This window comes from Hypanus sabinus, chromosome 20 (genome assembly GCF_030144855.1).
Source record: "Hypanus sabinus isolate sHypSab1 chromosome 20, sHypSab1.hap1, whole genome shotgun sequence".
NCBI classification, from domain to species: domain Eukaryota; kingdom Metazoa; phylum Chordata; class Chondrichthyes; order Myliobatiformes; family Dasyatidae; genus Hypanus; species Hypanus sabinus.
Window position 1 is genome coordinate 26,528,031 of NC_082725.1, and position 23,184 is coordinate 26,551,214.

Sequence of the window (23,184 nt, forward strand, 5' to 3'; positions counted from 1 at the left end):
ACCAATCAATTAGAACATCGAACATAGAAATCTACAGCACATTACAGGCCCTTCGGCCCATAATATTGTACTGACTGTGTAAACTACTCTAGAAACTGCCTAGAATTTCCCTATTGCATGTGGAGTGCAGCCCTTTGAGCTCCACATATCTATCTAAAAGTCTCTTAAAAGACCCTATTATATTCACCTCTACCACTGTCACTGGCAGTGCATTTCACGTACCCACCAATCTCTGTGTGAAAAAATTACCTCATGTGTCTCCCTTGTAAATTATTCCAAGCACCTTAAAACTATGCCTCCTTGTGTTAGCCTTTTCAACCTCTGGCTATCCAAACTATCAATTCCTCTCATCATCTTATACACCTCTATCAGGTCACCATTCATCCTCCGTCGCTCCAAAGAGAAATGCCAAGTTCACTTAACCTATTCTCATAAGGCGTGCTCTCCAATCCAGGCAACATCCTTGTAAATCTCCTCTGCAGTCTCTTCATAGCATGCACATCATTCCTGTATTGAGATGACCAGAACTAAACACAGTACTCCAAGTGGGGTCTAATTAATTTGTCCTAGCGAAATGAACAACTTCACACTTAACTGGGTTGAACTCCATCTCCCACTTATCAGCTCAGTTCTGCTTCTTATCAATGTCACACTGTAACTTCTGACAACCCTCCAGACTATCCAAAACACCCCCAACTTCTGTGTCATCAGCAAACTTACTAACCCACCCTTTTATTTCCTCAATCAGATCATTTATAAAAATCACAAAGAGGAGGGGTCCCAGAACAGATCCCTGCGGAACACCACTGGTTACCATTTTCCATGCAGAATACAAACCATCTACAACCGCTCTTTCCCTTCTGTGGGCAAAACAATTCTGGATCCACCAAGCAAGATCTCCTTTGATCCCATGCCTCATTACTTTCTGAATGAACTTTTGAATGGACTTTCAAATGCCTTACTGAAATCTATATGCATTTCATCCACAGTTCTACTTTTATGAATGTGTTTTGTTACATCTTCAAAGAATTCATTCAGGTTTGTAAAGCATGACCTGCCCTTGGCAAAGCCATGCTGACTATCCCTAATCAGATTATGTCTCTCCAAATTACTCATCAATCCTGCCTCTCAGGATCTTCTCCAACAACTTGACCACCACTGAAGTAAGACTCACTGGTCTATAACTTAACATGGCCTTTCTATGGTGCCTACAGTAATTTACCTCCATCTTACATCTTCCCTAGAGTGGTTTAAAGATTGTGATCTTATGCAACAAATTCACAACAGACCAATCTCTTAGCAACAAAAACAAAACAGGCACCCTAATTTAATTCAAGTTCAAGTTTATTGTCATCTGACTGTACATACAGTATATACAAAGAAACACAACAATGTTCTTCTGGATAATGGTATAACCACAAAACATATAACACACAGCACATAAAATATTACCATAAATAAGTCAACAAAATGCAATTTAAAATTCATGCAGTGTACAGCACAGATAAACAGTAAAGCAGTATAGTAAACAGTAACAGCTTGCCGTCCGAGTGACAAGACCTCAGTTGTGGGGGGGGTGGGGGGTATTCATTAGTATCGCAGTCAGAGGGAAGAAGCTGTTACCCAGTCTGACACTTCTAGTCCTGATGCTCCTCAAACTTCTCCCAGACAGCTGTGAGTCAAAGAGACTGTGGATTGGGTGGTAGGGATCCTCAGCAATGCCTTCTGCCTTTCATCTACAACACTCCCGTTAAATATTGAATTGACTTAATGTCTTCCATCCATCACATACATGAGGAGGAAAAACCTTTATATTACATCTCTGTCTAAATGTGCAATGTGCAATCATGGTAATTTATAATAAATATAACAGTGAATGTAACATAGAAATACACTCAAATCAGTGTGAGTTAATCAGTCTGATGGCCTGGTGGAAGAAACTGTCCCGGATACTGTTGGTCCTGGCTTATCAAAAATAGGGGGACGGAAGTGATGTAAACTTTCGCACAATAACCACATGGCTTTTACTTTCCTTTGTAGGGTCTTACAGTCCGATGTCTTGCAGCTTTTGGACCACACAGTGATGCAGTCAAACTTTTGATGGTGCTCCTGTAGAAAGTTGTTACAATGGGGGTGGAAGTCTTGCTCAGTCTCCTAAGAAAGTATAGACTCTTCTATGCCTTGACTAAGAGGAGGTGTTGAGGGTCCAGTTTAGATTGTCTGTTATGTGCACAACAAGGAACTTCGTGCTCTTCTCTTTCTCCACAGCAGAGCCATTGCTGTGCAATGGAGAGTGATTAACCTGCACTTTCTTAAAGTCCACAATCATCTCTTTTGTCTTGTCCACCTTGAGACTCCATTTGTTCTCATAGCATTTGATAAGCCTCTCTACCTCCTCTCTGCAGGCCAACTCACATTTATTGCTGATGAGGCCAGCCACTGTAGTATCATCAGAAAACGATGCAGTTTAAGCTGGATCCGACAGCGCAGTCATGAGTCATCAGCGTGAACAGCAGCAGGCAGAGCACACAGCCGGGGTGGGGCAGGGCACCAGTAGTCAGCATGATGATTTTTGCATGCTTGCGATGTTGCTGCCAACTTAGACTGACTGTTGTCTTTCCATCAAGAAGTCCAAGATCCAGTTACGGAGAGGGATGTTGAGTCCCAGCAAGGGCAGCTACCCATCAGCCACTGAGCGATGATCATGTTAAATGCCAAATTGAAGTCAATGAACAACATCCTGCTGAATGAGTCATCGTTTTCTACATGGGACAGGATGGAGTGGAGGGCCAAGTCTATAGAACCGTCAGTAGACCGATTTGAATGGTAGGCCAACAGGAAAGGGTCCAATGTAGCTGGAAGGTGAGATTTTATACGATCCATTAACAGCCACTCAAAACACTTCATGATTGTTGAAGTCAGTGCCACTGGGCAGTAATCATTTAGACCAGTTACCATCACTCTCTTGGGCACTGAAATGATGGTGGCTGCCTTGAAGCCTGCAGGTACAGTGGACTTTTTCAAGGAGCTATTAAAGACATCCATTAAGACTTCTGATGGCTAGGCTGTACAGTCCCTCAGCATCTGACCAGGTGTGTCACCTGGCTTCTCAGCTTTGCATGGGTTTACCCTGGATAGGATCTTCCTCACCTTGACTGTGGCCGGGCAGAATACTTGTTCCGTAGAAAGAGAGGGGTTCTCCTTGATGTTATATCATTCAATGCATCAAATCATGCGTAGAAAGCATTCAGACAGTCAGGAAGGGAGGTGATGCTGTCGTTGACATGAAGGGTGGACTTGTAATTTGTTATGGTTTGCATACCTCGCTGATGCATGGCATGTCCCTGGTGTTTCAAAGGTGTCTATGAATTCTCTGTGAGTACTCATGCTTTGCCTTCCTGATGGCACAGGAGAGCACAGCTTTTGATGACCTTAGATTCATCCTACCCCCAATCTGAAGGCAGACAACTGCAACATAGCAAATAGTTGTTGATATAGACCCTTTTCACAAAAAAGCACTGGCAGGCAGATATAGTCTGTGTTGTTAAGTTGCTTAAAAGTGCACGTTTTATTTTGATTCATGCAAAGTGACTGTAAGCTATGACTTTCAAATAAGAATGAGTTACATTTTTCTATTTTCTGTAATACATCAATAATGGTGAGATATTATTGCTTCTCATTTGCAGACAGACAGCAAAATTATAGTAGTTCATCTTTTCAAATATCACTAAAATTAATTTTAAATTATTCTCAATAATATGGAATGATTGTTGGTTAAACATAGGTTTAACTGATCGACAATTTACAGGAATTGCAACCGTTCTACTAAGCTGTGCTGTCAATCTAATTCAGGTAGGCAAAAAGACCATCTGATATAAGAAGGCCATTCATGCTTAGTCCCATTTTAAACTCCACTGCAAGACCAGAGCAAGTGTGCATTGATAACAAAAATTTCACCATTTTGGTGATTTGGAGTGTTTATGTAATGTTCAAGCAATATACGGGTTCCAGATAATCTTATGTGCGTGATCTAGAACTGGGAATGAAGGTCGATTCAATATATGGCAATGGTCAGTGTGGAAGAGAATTAAGATTTTATCTGGAGACATAGGCAGAAATTATTCTGGTAGAAGGTGTTGGTGAATTATTATAACAAATGAAAAGCCGGTATGAATATTAATCTTTCCCCAGGAACACTAATGCAGATAGTTGGAAGGTTGTGAAGTTTTGGACAAGCTACAAAAATATAGCTGGAGATGAATCTATCAGGATATCAGGATCTTTCTCTAAGATGCTGAAAGATAGCTTGTAGCTTCAATAATTTCAATGTTTGTGAAATTTGGGTAGGTATATGGACGATAGGGGTATGGAGGGTTATGGTCCTGGTGCAGATTGATGGAGTAGGTGGTTTAAATGATTCAGCACAGACTAGATGGGCTGAAGGACCTGTTTCTGTGCTGTACTTTTCTTTGACTCTATGACTCTAAGGATGAGAGAGTACTTCAATGTTTGAGTATCATTTCCAAGAAAGCAAATTGATTCTAGTCTGTTTAATATTGAAGATGCAACAGCGAATTCAATTGGTCACATGGTACAAATCTCAGACTTGACATCCAACATTTTATGTACTGCTTCTGTTACTATGGGTTTTACAGTCTGGAAAATTATCAATTAGAGATAGTGAGGTTGAGAATGGGTGCTGTGGATATTGTGCAACAGTTTACATGGTTAAAAATGGGGACTTGATTAGCACAGAGTAGAAAGAAAATTCAGAGAAACAACTTTTAAGAGACATTTGGATAAATATATGGAGAGGAAAAGTTTCCAGGCCAAATGCAAGCAAATGGTACTAGCCTAGACAAGCACCTTGGTCATCATGGGCAAGTTGGGCTGAAGACCCTGTTTCCATTCTATATGAATTAAAGAGGACCCTAAATATTCAGAATTCGAGACTGGACTCACTAAATGAAGAGTTGTTTAGTACAAAATCTGAAAACAAAAGGAACATGCCTGATCTGTGTCAGAAAAGTCAATTAGTATTTGCTGAGAAATGTTGAACAGGGTGAAAGAAGAGGAAATTTCACATGGGATGTGATTAAGTAAAGGCACAAATAACCAATCCAGCGCTTCATGTCTACCAGATACAGCAAGCAAGATGAAAACTTACCATCAATAAGCAAAAATACAGTCAAAGTGAAGATATCAATGTTGTTACAAAAGAGGGGGTTCCTTAAGTTTGTCATAGCCAGGGGTAGTAGTGGGGATAAGCTCTCACTACCTATTGAATGCTCTTAATGGCTTGCATCTCAAATAACCTCTGACAACCAAGTCCAGTTCCTGGTCTTCATGAGTAGCTTAGCAACTAACCCCAGCAGAGTGTTTTCTACTAACAGGAGAAGGGGTAAATGGAGCCCTAAAGTCAGCACTTCAGGCAGATGCGGCTCGTCGGCCATGGTTTGCAGCTCCATCTAGGAGTGCTTTGATCTCAAACCTCATCTAGGGGAAGGAATACTCTGATCTGAAACCTCTGCTGCTTTGTATCAATGCTTACTCATGGGGAAAGCTTTGGGAGTAAACCATAAAAAATTCCAGAGCTGGTGTCCTTAAGGCAGTCCTATGTTGACTGGCAACTCCTGCAACACCACTGGTACCAGACTGTATTGGCCTCTGCCATCCTTTTGGAACAACAGCTGTGTGGAGAGGGGCAGCCTGCTTGCTGGGCAACAGCTTGCTTTCCATATTGTACTGCCCTTACTTATTACTGGCTTGTGTATCATGTAGGCAGCTGGGATGCAACATTTATAGTTGACCCTGACCAATGGAGGGCCTCAGAACCAATGATAAAGGTTGCACTAGTGAGCTTATGCACTGATGGTGAAATTTAAGGAAAAGGGTGGACTATCTGCCTCCAAAACAGCTGATGGAGGATCAGAGGGACTCAATGTCCCATGTTTTTTTTCCCCCCAATAGTAGGAGAGGTTCTATTGTTTCTTCTGATCACAAGAAAATTGTCATTTCTGAAAGCTTATTTGGCCTTTCATAAATAGTATTGGTTTATTAATATCATATTACAGAGAAACGTGACAATAAGAAAAAAGCTTTTTGTTTTGTATGCCTTTCAGACAGATTATGACTGTTACAATTTAATTGTGGGGAAAGAAAACAAAATGCAGAATGTAGTGTTGCAGTTACAAAGTGCCGACCATGGGGACAAATAAAGTGCAAGAGTCACAACAAGGTTGATTGAGCCATCAGGAGCTCAAGAGTTCATCTTTTAGCATCGGAGAGGTCTGTTCATAGATAGAAGTTGACCTTGAGCTTGATAATAGGTACTCCCAAGCGCTTGCATCTTCTGCTCTGTGGGGGATGGGGGCAGGGAGAAAAGAGAATGACCAGGGTGGAAAGGGGCCTTGATTAGGCCTGCAGCTTTTATGAGGCAGCAGGAAGTATGGAGTCAGTTAGAGTCAATGGAGGGGAAATTGATTTGCATGAGGGACCATACAGTTGTGCATTTTCTTAAGATTTAACCTGTCACTGTTCAAAACATTACATTGCCATTAATTTTAAAGAAACCCATTTAGAAAGTTGTATGGCCACTTCACTACTGAATCACAGTCTCTCCTTTGACTTGTCTAGGATGGTGTTTTTTTAATATAGCAGATTTGTGTAGATCCCGAAGTGATCAGCATACTGTTAAATCAGCTGGTGAAGCAAATATTGTATACCTATAAAATAGAGGCAATAAAATTGAACTCAAACAATTTGCTACTTTTAAGTTAGAAAGATTAGGAGTAGTAAGCCATTTGACTACCCCAATCCTCCTTGCCCTCTCTGTTATTTAATATGATGTTCAAACTTCTACTTCAACAGAACATTCCTTATTTCATTGATTTCCTTTAAAAAAAAATCCCACAAATATTAAAGCAGGTATGCAATAAAGAAAAACAGAAAAATAGAAATTTGCAATGTGATTTTAGATTGTTGGTTGACCTGAATACTAAGTTAAAGCAGTATTAAATTTCCAAATTTCACAGGTGCTTTATGACTGATAAAACTATGAATACCTGACAGCAAAATTTCATGTACCTTATTGATTTTTAGGATAGATTAAAACATCTAATATGAGGAAGAATCTGTCCTCAACAATCCTGTTCACATCAACACAAAACAAGTTAAGCCATTAATAATTCAGCTATCTACAACAAATTTTGGAGTATTCCAATGGAAATTGCCTGACATCAAATTGTCTATATTGAGAGATTGAAGATACTGAAGATTCTGGAATCTGAAGAAATAAAAAATGATGGAGGGTTTCAGTGGATAGCATCTGCAGATGGATAGGGTCCTAACCCAAAATAGTGACAATTCCTTTACCTCCACAGAGACTGATTGATGCACTAAGGTTTACTGGATTCTTTTCCCTCTATATTTGAAATGGCCTCCTTCACTAGGTTTTATAGCTTAATTTGCACCAGTCTGGGTTTTGGTGGATAAAGCCATTCATTCCTGGTCTATGCTGTGGCCAACAGTTTGATGGGTAAACGTAGAAATCCCAGATGTGCACTGACTTTGATCTGAGAAGTTTAGTAAGTTTTTGCACACAGACTCTCTTGTGAAAGTATCTCTTAATGCTACACGATCCAGGTTGGTATGTCAGAGGCATGGATCTACAATCAAGAAGTGAATGTTATAGCTGCTGGAAAAACTGAATTCAGTGAATTCAATTTTATAAAGTAGTCAGAATCAGAATCAGATTTGATATCACTGGCATACTGTATGCCATCATTTTTTAAACTTTGCACCAGCAGTCCAATGCAATACATAATAATATAGAAACAGATACGTAAATCAATTACAGTAAGTATATATATCTATATTAAACAGTTAAATTAAAAATAGTGCCAAAACAGAAATAATAAAATAAAGGAAGTAGTATTCATGGGTTCATTGTCTATTTAGGAATCGGATGGCAGAGAAGTTGCTGCCCCTGAATCATTAAATGTGTGCTTTCAGGCTTCTGTACATCCTTCCTGATGGTAACAGTGAGAAGAGAGCATGTTCTGGGTGATGGGGGTCCTTACTATTGGATGCCAATTCGCTGGTGCACTGCTACTTGAAGATGTCTTAGATACTATGAAGGCTAGTACCCCTGACGGAGCTGACTAATTTTATAACTCTCTGTAGCTTCTTTCAATCCCGCTCAGTAGCCCCCCCCCCACCCCACACCCCATACCAGATAGTGATGCTGCCTGTCAGAATGTTCTCCATGGTACATCTGTAGAAATGTTCGAGTATTTTAGGTGACAAACCAAATCTAAAGAAATATAGCTACTGTTTTGCATTCTTCATAGCTGCATAAATGCCAGATTAAATCCTCAGATATATTGACACCCAGGAACTTGAAATTGTTCATTCTGTCCACTTTTCACCCCTTTATGAGGATAAGTTTGTGTTCCCTCATCTGACCTTTTCTGAAGTTCACGATCAGCTCTTTGGTCTTACTGACATAGAGTGCAAGGCTGTTGCTGCAACATCACTCAACTAATTGGTATATCTTGCTCTTGTATGCCCTTTCATCTCCATCTGCAATTCTGCCAACAATGGTTGTATCATCAGCAAATTTATAGATGGCATTTGAGCTATGCCTAGCCACAGAGTCATGGGTATAGAGAGAACAGAGTACTGTAGTCTTAATAATAGTAACCATGAAATGATTAGGTTGTCATAAAAGCCCATCTGGTTTATCTATGCCTTTCAGAATAAGAATTCTTCTTCTATTGCCTCTAATACCTTTACATACAGCAGACTCGATGTTGACTTCCAAGTGGTTACGGAGCAATAAGGATGGACAATAAATTTTAGCCTTGATACAGATGATTGTATCTTGTGAACAGAAGTAATGAAAGAAATGCACCATGTGTTTATGAATCTATTGACAATACATGTCTCAATTAGTTTTGATCCCCATAACAACTGATGGATAAATAAGATCAATCTAGGGAGCCATTTTACAGTTATCTCTCAGTGTCTCCTTTTCTATAACAATTGCTGCATGGTTTCTCACTGTAGATCACAGAGCTTGAATTAATTTAAGCAAAGGCTGTAAGATATTTGTCCTTAGTCACCAGTGTGAACTGAATGTGTGTGAATATCACCCACCACTGAGTCATCATCTGTTTTTGGGCTTTTGGGCATCACTTTATACTCTGTTTGGGTCGCCTCCAATCTAATAGCATGAACTTCGATTTCTCAAACATCTGGTAATGTCCCCCACCACCTTTATCATTCCCCATACCCTTCCCTCTCTCATCCTATCTCCTTCACCTGCTCATCACCTCCCTTTGGTGCTCCTCTCCCTTTTCTTTCTTCCATGGCCAGTCAACTTTGCAGCTGTTTATTTCAGCACTCCCCTTCCCAGTTTCACCTACCACCTTTTGTTTCTCCCTCATCTCCCCCCACTCTTTCACTCTGACTCATCTTTTTTTTCCATCCTGATGAAGGGTCTTGGACCGAAATGTCAACCATATTCTTTTTCATAGATGCTGCCCGGCCTGCAAAGTTTGTCCAGTATTTTGTTTGTGCTGCTTGTATTTCTAGCATCTGCTGATGTTTCTTGTTTGTGATCTGTACAATGGGTTTCACTGACTTCCGTTGAGAACAACCAGTTGCTGATAATCCTGAGCCAGAAACCAATGTAAAGTTCTCTCCTATTAAATTCAGAAAATGAATGAACTTCACTAGGATTTGGAATGTATAAAGGCTATTTGCAATTTATTTATTTTGTCCAAGTAATGCTTTGAATTAATTTCAGTTTGGAATACCAAAGTCGATGTTTTAAACAATATACCAAAATAATATGATTAGATCCATTTTATCTTGTTGTATTTGGTGAAAGCAATGGAGATTTGAAGGGAGAAAATAACAGTGCATGAATTAACACTATTGAGCAAGTGCAAATTAATTTTGTCCTGTCTTCCTTAAATGACTCCAAGAAAAGGGGCCAATCATTAATCTGCTACTTGTTATTCTAGATCAGTGTAAAGGAGACAGACAATCTTATGTATTCATTTCATTATGCTGATGTAGACCAATCCCATCTCGATTGATGTTTATCTTCCCAGTTGAGTAAATCCTCTGGCACATTGAAAATTCCTGACAGTCATTCTATCCTTTTCCAATTCTTCTATTACTCATGAAAATATACTTGTCCTGACTTTACCCATACCCCGACCTATAACAGGTCCAAATGCCTGGACTTTATACCTTCTGTGGATTTATAAGTTTCCGTTTAGTGCTATGCTCCCAACCTCAGGATCTGTCTTCAAATATGAAAACTTTCCCTCCAATTTCTCTGCATTACAAAGAAAGCACGACAGTGCCTCTACTTCCTGAGAAGTTTGCGAAGATTTGTCACAACTCCTAATACTTTGACAATCTTTTATAGATATGTGGTGAAGAGTATGAAGCGTATATTAATTGGTTGCATCACAGCCTGGTATGGGAACAGTAATGTCCCTGAATGAAAAATCCTACGAAAAGTCATCGAACGTGGGTGAAACCCTCCCTTACATTGAGCCCATCTACACGGAGCACTGTCACAAGAAAGCAGCATCCATCATCAGAAAGCCCCCCACCATCAGGTCATGCTCCTTTTGTTGCTGCCTTCGGGAAGTAGGTACAAGAGCATAAGGACTCACACCGTCAGGTTCAGGAACAGTTATTACCCCTGAACCATCAGGTTTTTTAGCCAGTGGGGATAATTTCACTTCTCTCATCACTGAACTGTTCCCTCAGCTTCTGGACTCATTTTCAAGGACTCTTCATCTCATGTTCTGGATAATTATTGCTTATTTATTCAGTATTTTTTTTTCTGTTTTGTACTTACACAGTTCGTTGTCTTTTGGTCATTTGTCCACCCTGTTGGGTGCAGTCTTTCATTGATTCTATTATGGTACTTGGATTTACAGATTATGCCTGTGAGAAAATGAATTTTAGGGTTGTATATGGTGGCATATATGTGCTTTGATGAATAGTTTACTTCAAACTTTGAACTTTGAATTAGTCTTTCACAGTCACCTCAGCATCACATAATGTCACTCCTTCTATGGTAGAAGTGGGGAGAAGAGGTGTGCAGTAGTTATAGGGGATTCCATAGTTAGTAGAACAGACAGAAGATGCTGTGGACATGAAGGAGACAGCTGGATAGTATGTTGCTTCCCAGGTGCCAGGGTCAGATGTTTCAGATCAGGTGTACAGCTTTCTAAATGGGGAGGGAGAACAGCCGGAGTTCATGGTACATATTGGTAGCAATGATATAGATAGGAAAAGAAGAGGTCTGGAAGAGAGAATATAGAGAGTTAGGTAAAAAGCTGAAAGGAAGGACATCCAGGGTAGTAATCACTAGATTGCTGTCAGTGCCATGTACCAGTGAGGTCAAGAATAGGATTATTAGGCAGATGAAGGTGTGGCTGGGGAACTAGCGCAAATGACATGGTTTCAGTCTTCTGCATCACTGTCATTGTTTCTGGGGAATGTATGACCTGTACAAAATGGAGTGTTTACACCTGAACCCAATAAGGAAACAATATCCTTGTGGGCAGGTCTGCTACAACTGTTGGAATGGGTTTAAACTAATTCGGCAGGGTGATGGGAACCAAAATGATAAGTCTGTGGATGGGACAAAGCGATGATAGGACAGAATTGCAAACAGTGGGATGAGTTGAAGTGTAACATGGGGGATAAATTGAAAAAGTTGTTGGATACAGGACTTAAGGTGTTAAATTTGAAAACATGCAGTATACGGAAAAACAAGGATGATCGTGTAGCACATTTAGAAACTAGCAAGTATGATGTTTTGGGCATCACTGAGTAATGCCTGAAAGAAGATTGTATTGGGAGCTTAACATCCAAGGATACATATTGTTTCAAAAGCACAGGCAGGTAGGCAGAGGGGTGGGGTAGCTCTGCTGGTAAAAACTGAAATCAAATCTTTAGAAAGAGGTGACATAGGATTGGAAGATGTAGAATCCTTATGGATAGAGTTAAGGAATTACAAGGGTAAAAAGACCCTGATGGGATTTACATACAGGCCTCCAAATAGTAAAAAGAATGAGGGATACACATTAAAATGGGAAATGGAAAGAGCAGGTAAAAATGGAAATGTTACAAAAGTCATGGAGGATTTTAATATGCAGGCAGATTGGAAAAATCTGGTTGGTGCTGGATCCCCAGAGAAGGTATTTGTAGCTTGTTGTTGAGCCCACTAGGGGAAAGGCAATTTTGGATTGGGTGTTGTGTAATGAACCAGATTTGATCATGGAATTTCATGCAAAGGAATCCTTGGGAGACAGTGATCATAGTATGACAGAATTCACCCTGCAGGCTGAGAGGAAGAAGCTGAAGTCAGATGTATCCATATTACAGTGGAGTAAATGGAATTACGGAGGCAGGAGAGAGAAGCTGGGCAAAGTTGATTGGAAGGGGACACCAGCAGGTTTGATGCCAGAATACCAATATCTGGAGTTTCTAGGAGCAATTCAGAAGGTGCAGAATAGATACATCCTAAAGATGAAGAAGTATTCTAAAGGGAGGATGAGGCAACTGTGGTTGACATTGGGAGTCAAAGTCAACATAAAAGCAAAAAAAGGCATATAATGTAATTAAAATTAATGGAAAATCAGAGGATTGGGAAATGTTTAAAACACAAAAAGCAACTAAAATGCTTAAGGAGAGGAAAGATTAAATATTGTGGAGGCATTAGAAATAATCTTTCAAAAATCACGGGATTCTGGAATCCTTTCAGTGGACTGGAAAATTGTAAATGTCACTGCACTCTTTAAGGGAGGGAGGCAGAAGAAAGACATTTAGGGTAAGTTAGCCAATAATATACATAAAAGAGGATACTGCAAGATATTTTCGGATATTTGAAGAACAGGAAAGAGGTGAGAGTGGACATTGAATCACTGGAAAATGTCGCTGGAGAGGTAGCAATTGGGGCTAAAGAAATATCAGATGACGTTAATAAGGATTTTGTATCTGTCTTCATTGTGGAAGACATTAGCAATATACCAGAATTTTGAGAGTGTCAGGAGGCAGAAGTGACTGTAGTTGCTGTTTCTAAGGAGAAGGTACTAGAAAAACTAAAAGGTCTGAAGGTAGACAAGTCACCTGGACCAGAAGGACTACATTCCAGAATTCAGAAAGAGGTAGCTGAAGAGCCTGTGCAGCGATTAGTAACAATCTTTCAGGAAGCACGTGAATCTGCAATGGTTCCAGTGGAATGAAATATTGCAAATGTCATTCCACTCTTTAAGAAGGGAGGAAGGCAGAATAAAATAAATTATAGGCTAGTTAGTCTGACTTGAGTGGTTGGGAAGATGTTGGAGTCTGTAAGGAAGAGATTTCAGGGTACTTGGAGGCACATGATAAAATAGGCCACAGTCAGCATAGTTCCCTTAAGGGGATACCTTGCCTGACAAACCTTTTGGAATTCTTTGAGGAAATAACAGACAGAATAGACAAAGGACTCACTGGATGTTGTGTACTTGGATTTTCAGAAGGCTTTTGACAAGGTGCTGCATATAAGGCTGCTAAACAAGATAAGAGCCAATGGTATTACAGGAAAGATACTCGCATGGATAGATAATCAGCTGCCTAGTAGGAGGCAAAAAGTGGAAATAAAGAGGGCCTTTTCTGGTTGGCTGCCATTGGCTAGTGGTATTCCGCAGGGCTCAGTGTTGGAACTGCTTCTTCTCATGTTATATGTCATTTATTTGAATGTCAGAATTGATGAATTTGTACCAAAGCCCGTGGAAATATGAAGATAGGTGCAAGGCCAGGTAGTATTATGGAAACAGGGAGTCAGAAGAAGGATTTAGACAGATTGGGAGAATGGGAAGATGGAATATCGTGTAGGGAAGTGGATGGCCATATGTTTTGGTAGAAGGAATGTAGACATAAACAATTTTCTAAATGGGGAGAAAATTTTAAAAATTGGAGGTGCAAAGGGAGTTGGGAGTTTTGTGCAGGATTCCATGAAAGTTGACTTGCAGCATGAGGAAGACAAATGTAATGTTAGCATTAATTTCAAGAGGACTAGAATATAGGCTACCATGCTGGCATAGTGGTTAGTGTGATGCTGTTACAGCTCAGGGTGGCAGAGTTCAGAGTTCATTTCTGGCACCATCTGTCAGGAGTTGCTGTACGTCTTCGTCGTGGAATGTGTGGGTCTTCCCAGGGTGCTCCTTTTTTCTCCCACAGTCCAAAGACAATTAGGGTTGTCGGGCGTTGCTAGGGTAGTGTGGTTCAAAAGGTTGGAAGGGCCTACTCAGCACTGCAGCTCTAAGTAAATAATATTATTATGCTGTGGCTTTATAGGACCATACTTGGAGAATTATAAGCAGTTTTGGGCACCTTATCTAAGAAAAAATATGCTGGCTCTGGAGAGCATTAGAAGAGGTTCACGAGAATGATCCCAGGAATGAAAGAGTTAATGTGTCAGAAGCATTTGATGGCTCTGGACCAGGGGTGGGCAAACTTTTTGACTTGTGGGCCACAAAGGGTTCTAAAATTTGACAGGGGGGCCGGACCAGGAGCAGATGGACGGAGTGGTTTGGTAATACACCTCATAAGAGAAAATAAAATATCATGGGATATGTAGAAAACATGTGCTTTAATTTCAATTGAAAATGAACAAATGCATTACAACAAAATATCTATCTTTGAAGTCCCATGGTATTTAGCTATTTATTGAAATGACTTTTAAAACACTGAAAATTAAATGGATAAAATACAGCTTTTTTTAATAGTAACAGTTATTATTTTAAAGCACAGAAAATTCTGTTATCCTTCAAGATATTATCATCATCACTCTCCTCCTGACTGTCTTTATTTCAAAAACAGTAGGAGATGCAGGACTGCTTGTCCTGCTCCTTCTTATTCAATTGTCCCCTGTGCCAAAACTCAACAACGACCAGTACAAAGACAGAACAGTGACAGCGCGCCAGTATGCGGAGCGCGTTATTTGATCTGGAGCGCATTTTTTATTTTGAGAACGTACGTGCACCTGCGCACTACTCATGTCCATCACTTAACAGAAATGACATGTAACATGTAAGGTTTATTGAAAAAAATATTTTCAAATGCATTTTTTACATAACGCAACGAAGAAACTTATTTTTAATTTCAGTGGGAACAGTGTTGTTGGTCTCCCTTTTTAGCCAGCGCATCAAAGTCTGGATTTAGTTTTGTTGTGGCGATTCTCAGGATGAATCTGAGGTGTTGGTCAGTTAACTTGGATCTGTGGCTGGCTTTGTTGATGTTCATGACGCTGAACGCCTGTTCACACAAATAGGTCGAGCCGAACAAAGAGTAAAGCGCAAATGTGGAGTAATACGCTGCACCTCAACAAAGGTCAATGTATATAGAGTGCGTCATCTATTGGGAAAACGCCAGAATTGCGGGGAAAAAATGTTAACAAGGTTTATTAATATAATTTCATCAAGTTCTGCGGGCCGGATTAAAAAGCTTAACGGGCTGCATATGGCCCGCGGGCCGTAGTTTGCCCATGCCTGCTCTGGACCTTTACTCGCTGGCGAATGAGGGAGATCTCATTGAAACCTATTCAATATTGAAAGGAACTTACACAAAGTGCTAGAGGATCTCAGCAGGTAGAGCGCAGTGGCTCCTTGCAAGTATAAGTGCCAGGAGGGAGTTTAGTGGGGAGGAACGAATGGACAAGGAAATCACAGGCGGAGCAATTCCTGCAGATAGTGCGGAGTTTGAGGGAGATAAATATTTGTTTAACGGTTGTGTTCCTTTGAAGATGGTGGAAGGCATAGATAGAGTGGACTTGGAGAGAACATTTCCTTTTTGTGAGAAAGTCTAGGACCAGAGGGCACAGCCTCAGAATAAAGGGATGTCTATTTAATACTGAGATGCAAAGTAATTTATTTAGCCAGAGGGTAGAGAATGTATGAAGTTAATTGCTACAATCAACTGTGATGCCAAGCCATTGAGTATATTTAAAGTGGAGGTTAATGGATTCTTGCTTAGTCTGTATGTCCAAGGTCACATGGAGAAGGCAGGAGATTGGGGCTGAGAAGGATAATAAGTCAGCCATGATGGAATGGTAGATCAGACTTGATGGTCTGAATGGCTTTTTTTTTACTCCAAAGTTTTATGGTTTTATGGTTTAAATAACCTCACCTCTATCTTTCCAGATCCAAAGTAAAAATTCCCTCCATAACTGCTATTCTCAGTAAGGCCACTCAACCAAGCACCTCAGGGAATTGCAGAATCTGCCACAAAATGGAATAGCAGGTTCACAACAGAGCAAGAGGTAAGGAGCTCCTTCTGCTATTTATACTTGGTTTCAGTGAGCGCCAAAAGAATGGTGTGATTTTATCAATGCCCAACAAATTTTGTTCCAGGCTTCAAAAACTGAGCATAGCAAATGACGCCACTATGTGCCAGCATCAGGTTTTCTTATGTACGTAGCTGCAGGCTTACTGAAATTTCTGGTGGAGGATCAGCAGTGATGCTGGCCAGACTGTAAGTAGCAAGGTCCTCAGGACTAGGGAAGAGGCCATTCTGCCAGCTTTTGACACTATACAGTTGCAATCCCAATGTCACCACAGAATTTCTTCTATCCTGAGCAGTAAAAAACCTCTTGAATGAACCCAATGGGGTAAGCAGCTTCTGTGGGGGGAGGATTTGCCTACATTTAGAGTTAACAATTTCTATTTAGAAAAGATCAGCTGCTCAGTCTTAAATTTGAAACAATCTTTTTATGATATTTGGGGACCTTTCCTAAATTACTTTTCCAATTTATGAAGTTTAACAGTGCACAGACTTTTATGTATATTTTTATCTTCTCTTCTTAAGTGAATATGTTTTTTTTCTAATTATCCATTGTCATCCATCAGCTTTTTTCTTTGGTAGTTGGTAGGGGGTTGACTTTTTTATATAAAAAATTTCTTTTATGATGTATGACTTATTTTTAAATTTTTGATTACAGAGTGGTATACCTTTATGTGTTATGCTATAACATTTTGATCAATTTTATTACAATATGAATATACACAAGTTATGTTGAGATGTATCTATGTGTTGCACTCTGTAAATCTTTTTTTTCTCCTGAATAAAAATATTGTAAAAAAGAAAAAGAGTTAACAATTCCTTAACCTTCCACAGATGCTGCTTGGCCCACTAATTTTCGCTAGCAAATTGTTTGTTGGTCCAGGTTGCAGCATCTGCTGACTGTACCCTCTCCAAAGTTCCACCTGAAGCTTTCTCAGGTGTTGAGAGTAAAGTGGTCTATGCAAAGAACTGGTAACAGGTCATGGAGAAAGAATGTGTAGAAGTGAAGACACTGGTGGGTAGGAGGAAAGAGAGTGGTGTGGGTAACTGGAGCAAGAATGGAAGGAGTAGGCCATGTAAGGACAAAAGAATAGTTTGAAGGATGAATTTAGAGGGTTTGGTATACCAAAGGAGAGAAGGTTCACATATACTATTGTGCCAATGCCAGATAAACTAACATGCGATGTTGACTGAGGTGTATATAAAGGCCAGAACAATGAGACAATATTTCTGTGGGACCTCTGCTGTCTTTGCAATTATGTTATACTGTAACTGATGCTTCTCAATCCACTGCTTAAAATAACAACCACAAAAACAACACCTCTGACAATGTTCTACTTCCGCAGCGCTATGCTGGTGTGTCACAAAGGAACATGCTCTCAAGTTCTGATAATATGCTTTGAATTCACAACCATTTATTTTAAGCATAATAAAGCTTTCAACTAAGCCGCTGCTACAAGAAAGGTTACATAAAAAGGACAGCGGAAAGACAAAGTTAGCATTTGTGGAGAAAAGGGATAAGTCAATGTTGCAGCTTATGCCCTTCAAAACTTTAGCAGAAAAAACTTATGACCAATAAGCTGTGAAAAATACAGTGGGGGTGGTTGTGGGGGGAGTAACTATGAATGGAATTGTATTAAAACTAATTTGTTGAAAAGAATAAAGAAATATAAAGATTAACTATTAGTTTAATTTACTACATGCACATTGAGATTTACAGTGAAGTGTGTCATTTGCGTCAGTGACCAACACAGCCTGAAGATGTGCTGGTGGCGGCCCACAAATGTCACCATGCTTCTGGCACCAACATAACACGCCCTCAGCTCCTAACCTTGGCGCATACGTTTTTTGGAATGCGGAGTGTCCAGAGGAAAGTCACGTGATGAGAGGGAGAACATACAATCTCCTTACAGACAGAGGCAGGGATTGAACCCCAATCTTCAGTTCACTGGTGCTGTAAAGCATTACACTAACCATTATGCTATCATGTCATACCTGGAAAGGCAAATCAATTCTTAAAAGAAACAGCCTGTTAATAGTTAAAGTAATTAGAAAAGCAAAAGAGCAGTCTGTGTTTGAACATCTAAAAGCAGAAAAGATACTAATTGGATTTCATATTGAAATTGTAAATGCAGTTAAATTACAGCTGATCTACAGAAGAAAGCAGAATTAAAGCACTCACCATTCTGCTTTTAATTTCTCACATTTCCTTATCTTTACTTTGAGCCCACCCATAATTTAGATTATTCCACTCTATAGGTATCAGCAGACCTGCTGTGTACATGCAGAAATACAGTTTTATTTTCACCAGGTTTCCAGCATTTTCATCTATCTATTTTTATCCTGTTTTCACTTTAAATGCTGTAGTGGCTACTTTAATCTGCTTTGGATGTAATGCTCATCATTGTGTAAAATAAATCTGTGAAAGAAAAGGGTAAGGGAGGAAAATAAAGGTCATATATCAGATAAGGCCATTGCATATGATTGGGCTGATATCAGTCTTTTTTTCCACATATCTGGTATTTGAAGTTATCATAATCATATATTACAATGATAAAAATCTAATTAGTTTTTGTTTTGGGGGTTTTTACTAATCACGGATTTGGTCACTTGCAATGCATACATTAAAACTTAGAATGTTACCAATTAGAAAAGGTCTTCTATGAAGAAATCATTTCACTGGCAATGGTGCTCTTCAGTTGTCCCTGATTCTGCAGACTGCTGCGTTTTTAATGAAATGGGAAATGACTGCTTTGAGATGTAATAATTACGGTGTTAACTGCTTATCTCTTCGTGAGCTCTCATTCACCTCATCTCTTTGTTCACCAACTACATGACAGGGAATTCAGATGTTAATTAAACCTTACAGTAGCTGCTGTTATATGTAGGGTTTGGATTACTCCAAACCTCTACCCCATTTATTCCTAAGAGCCACCTCATTAAGTGTGCTAAGAGCCTTCAGAGCCTTAGACATTCAAATGCTTGGACTGAATTTCAAAGCAACGTTGCTTCTATGTTCACTGATTTTTTTAAATATATAGGTCAACTTTTTGTGTGTGCTCACATTCCAGTACTCAACCTTCTAACTAGTTTTTTTAATCAAGTGATGTAATTCTCCAGAAAAGAGTTCTCTTGAGATCTGACTTGGGCTTTTCCTCTGTGGTCTATATATCAGAAAATTCAATTACTTATGCAGGTTTTCTAATTACAGCTATAAGTCACCAAAGCTAAGTGGAGCTTCCATAGTTTGACTTCATGGTAAAATGGTAACGAATATCGATTTCTCACAAAACAGCAAAGCAATGATTTTAATGTCTACACTTAATTTTGCTTTAGTCAATTTCATCAATGAATCTATTAAAATTCCCCAAGGAACTTAATCGGAGCTCATTTTCAAATTCTATATGTGTGCCACAGTACAGAGATTCCCAGTCTGCATTCTTTGTGTAATTTTGTGAATTTAACTGAAGAAGCCATGTTATTGTTGATGGAATTTTCATCGTTGTTTAAAGTTGTAGGTTTGAGAGAGGTACTTAGATATTTCCTTCTATAGTTAAAGCTAAATGTAGTCTCAGTTCCCAAGCATTTTGGAAGTTACTGTTCAGTTCCATAGTGTCTTTAAACACCATAAGACCATAAGATATTGGAGCAGAAGTAGTCCGTTTGGCTTAATGAGTCTAATCTGCTATTCAATCATGGGGTGATCCAATTCCCCTATTCATTCCCATTCCCCTGCCTTCACCCCATACCTTTTGATACCCTGGCTAATCAAGAACCTATCTATCTCTGCCTTAAATAGACCCAATGTCTTGGCCTCCACAGTCACTCGTGGCAACAAATTCCACAGATTTACCACCATCTGACTAAAGTAATTTCTCCGCATCTCAGTTCTAAAGGGACATCCTTCAATCCTGAAGTCATGCCCTCTTGTCCTAGAATCCCCTACATTGGAAATAACATTGCCATATCTAATTTGTTCAGGCATTTTAACATTCAAAACGTTTCTATGAGATTCCCCCTCATTCTCCTGAACTCCAGGGAATACAGCCCAAAAGGTGCCAGACATTCCTCATACAGTAGCCCTTTCATTCCTGGAATAATTCTTGTGAATCTCCTCTGAACTCTCTCCAATGTTGGTACAGTCGGCCCTCCATATCCACAGGGATTTGGTTCCAGGACTCCCGTAGATACCAAAATTCATGGATGCTCTAGTCCCTTACATAAAATAGCATAGTATTTGCATATAACCTATGCACATCCTCCCGTATACTTTAAATCATCTCTAGATTACTTATAATACCGAACACACTGTAAATGCTATGTAAATAGTTGTTTAGGGAATAATGAGAAGAAAAAGAAGTCTGTACATGTTCAGTACAGATTCAACCTTCGTAGCTCTTCCGTGAACCCCAAGCAGCGAGTGTGGCGAAAAGTGAAAATAGCGTTCAGCATTTGTTTTGCTCTCAGCATCAAGCAGCCATAGCTTCGAACTGCGTGAGATTGCCGCTACAATTGACAGTGTTGCAATGATTGCAGAAAAGCATGACTTTAATTTTGAAAGGGCACGTAGATTTACGCAGCTTTGCAGGATGATTTGAGTGCTTACAAAGAACAGTATGATAGAAAAATGCGCGAACCTTCCAGTGTACTCGCTGTCTTCCCGATTCTGTTAAGTGTAACTACACTGTACATACATTACTTCTACATTATATAGGCTGTGTATTTATCATATCATTCCTGCTTTTACTGTACATTAGTGTTATCTTAGGTGTTATGTGTTATTTGGTATGATTTGGTGGGTTATTTTTTGGGTCTGGGAATGCTCAAAAACGCTCTACTTCTGGATAGCGGGGGAAATTTGTATAATGGAAACACTATATAAATAGTTGTTACACTGTATTATTTAAGGAATGAGAAGAAAGAGAGAGAACTTCCTTTTTTTTCGATCCTGATCCACGGCTGGTTGAATCCATGGATGCGGAACCCGCGGATACGGACGGCCGACTGTATATCCTTTCTAAAATATGGAGCCCAAAACTGCACACAATACTCCGTGTGATCTCACGAGTGCCCTATAGAACCTCAACATCACTTTCTTGCTCTTATATTCTATACCTCTCGAAATGAATACCAACATCACATTCGTGTTCTTCAGAACCGACTCAACCTGGAGGTTAACCCTTAGGGTATCTTGCACAAGGACTCCCAAGTCCCTAAGCATCTCTGCATTTTGAATTCTCTCCTCATCTGAATAAGTGTCTGCCCATTTATTTCTTCATGGCCACAGTATGGCAAAATTGTTACATAATCAGAATCATCATCAGAATTGTTTATTTATGATCAAAAGACTGACTGATAGGTCATTTGGATTAACAATCACCACACCCAAGGACGTGTTGGGGCTAGCCTGCACAAATTGCCACTCGTTCTGGCACTAACATAGTATGTCCACAGAGCTCAGCAGAACAGCAACAAAACCACAAACGCAAAATAAACCCCTTTTCTCCCTTCCATCCACCCACTCATGCACATTAAAGTATTACACAGTATATCAGCAGATACTCTCTGCTTCATAAGATTGATCAAAAAAGCGATTTAGCTAAATTTAGCTAAACCGTCTGTGACATTTACTTTTCAAAAGCATTGCTAAGATGTTCATTAAAAATTTCCCATCAAAATCGGAACTTTTGGAATTGAAATGAAATCGATTCCGGTTTCCGGTTTAAGATGGCGCTACTTATTGCTAACAAATTTCTGGTAGTCAATAAAATAAGGAAAGCAACTAATTGCTTTGAACTTTGAACATTTTCTGGTAAAGGATTGCAACAAACAATGGCCTGTGGCTTCACTGTCAGAGTTGGGCTGAGTCGCCTGTGATCTGGTGATGTGGCTGGAGTGTCGTGGGTGGGGGGGGGTGCAAAATGGTTGCAGCATCTCTGGACTGGAGTTGCTGAAGTGGACATGGAGAAAATTCAATGCAACAGAGCTGAGACAAGGTGAGGCAAGGAAAGGTCCGAGGTTTGATCTATTTAAAAGTCAAGCCCAATTGGAAAGGTTGGTAATCCAGTATGGCCGAGGCGAGGAGGCACCCAATTCAAGGTTTGATCGATTTAAGAGGCGAGGGAGTTTGTAACGGTCATATACTGACCGTGCCAGCTGATGGCATAATGGCATCAGCGCTGGACTTTGGAGCGAAGGCTCCCGAGTTCGAATCCAGCTGGCCCCCTTGCACACTTTCCATCCATGCTGGGTTGAGCGTCAAGCTACCAACTCAGTCTCATAAAAATAGGAAAGCCTGCTAAAAAAACACCGTCACGACGACATCCTGATGACTCTACTCAGAGTTAAGGGCTAGAGAGAGAGATATACTGACTGTATCAAACAGCTTGAGTCTGAGAGTGAGGAATGACCAATGGTTTGGACAATTTAAGTGCCAGGCCAGACTGAAGTGGTCAGGGTGTTGGGGTCAGAGGCAAGAGATGGGCTGGTATGGGCAAGAGATGGGCTGGTATGGCTCGCTGGCCCACGGGGCTTGCTCGACTCTGTGACTGAGACTGTGGCCTGCAACTAGTGGGTGTCTAGATTGGCTGCGGTGACACCTGGCTTTGTGATCTTCAGTTCTGAATGCTATTTGCTTGCTTTTACTGCGTGCATCATTTGTTTTTCTCTCTTTCTCTCTACACGTGAGAGTGTTTGATAGTTTTTTGTTTTTAATGAGTTCCTTGTCTTGTGGCTGCCTGTAAGGAGACAACCTCAACATTATATAAAGTATCCATACCTGGATAATATAACATACTTTGAACCTTGAGTTGGTGAGTAAAACTG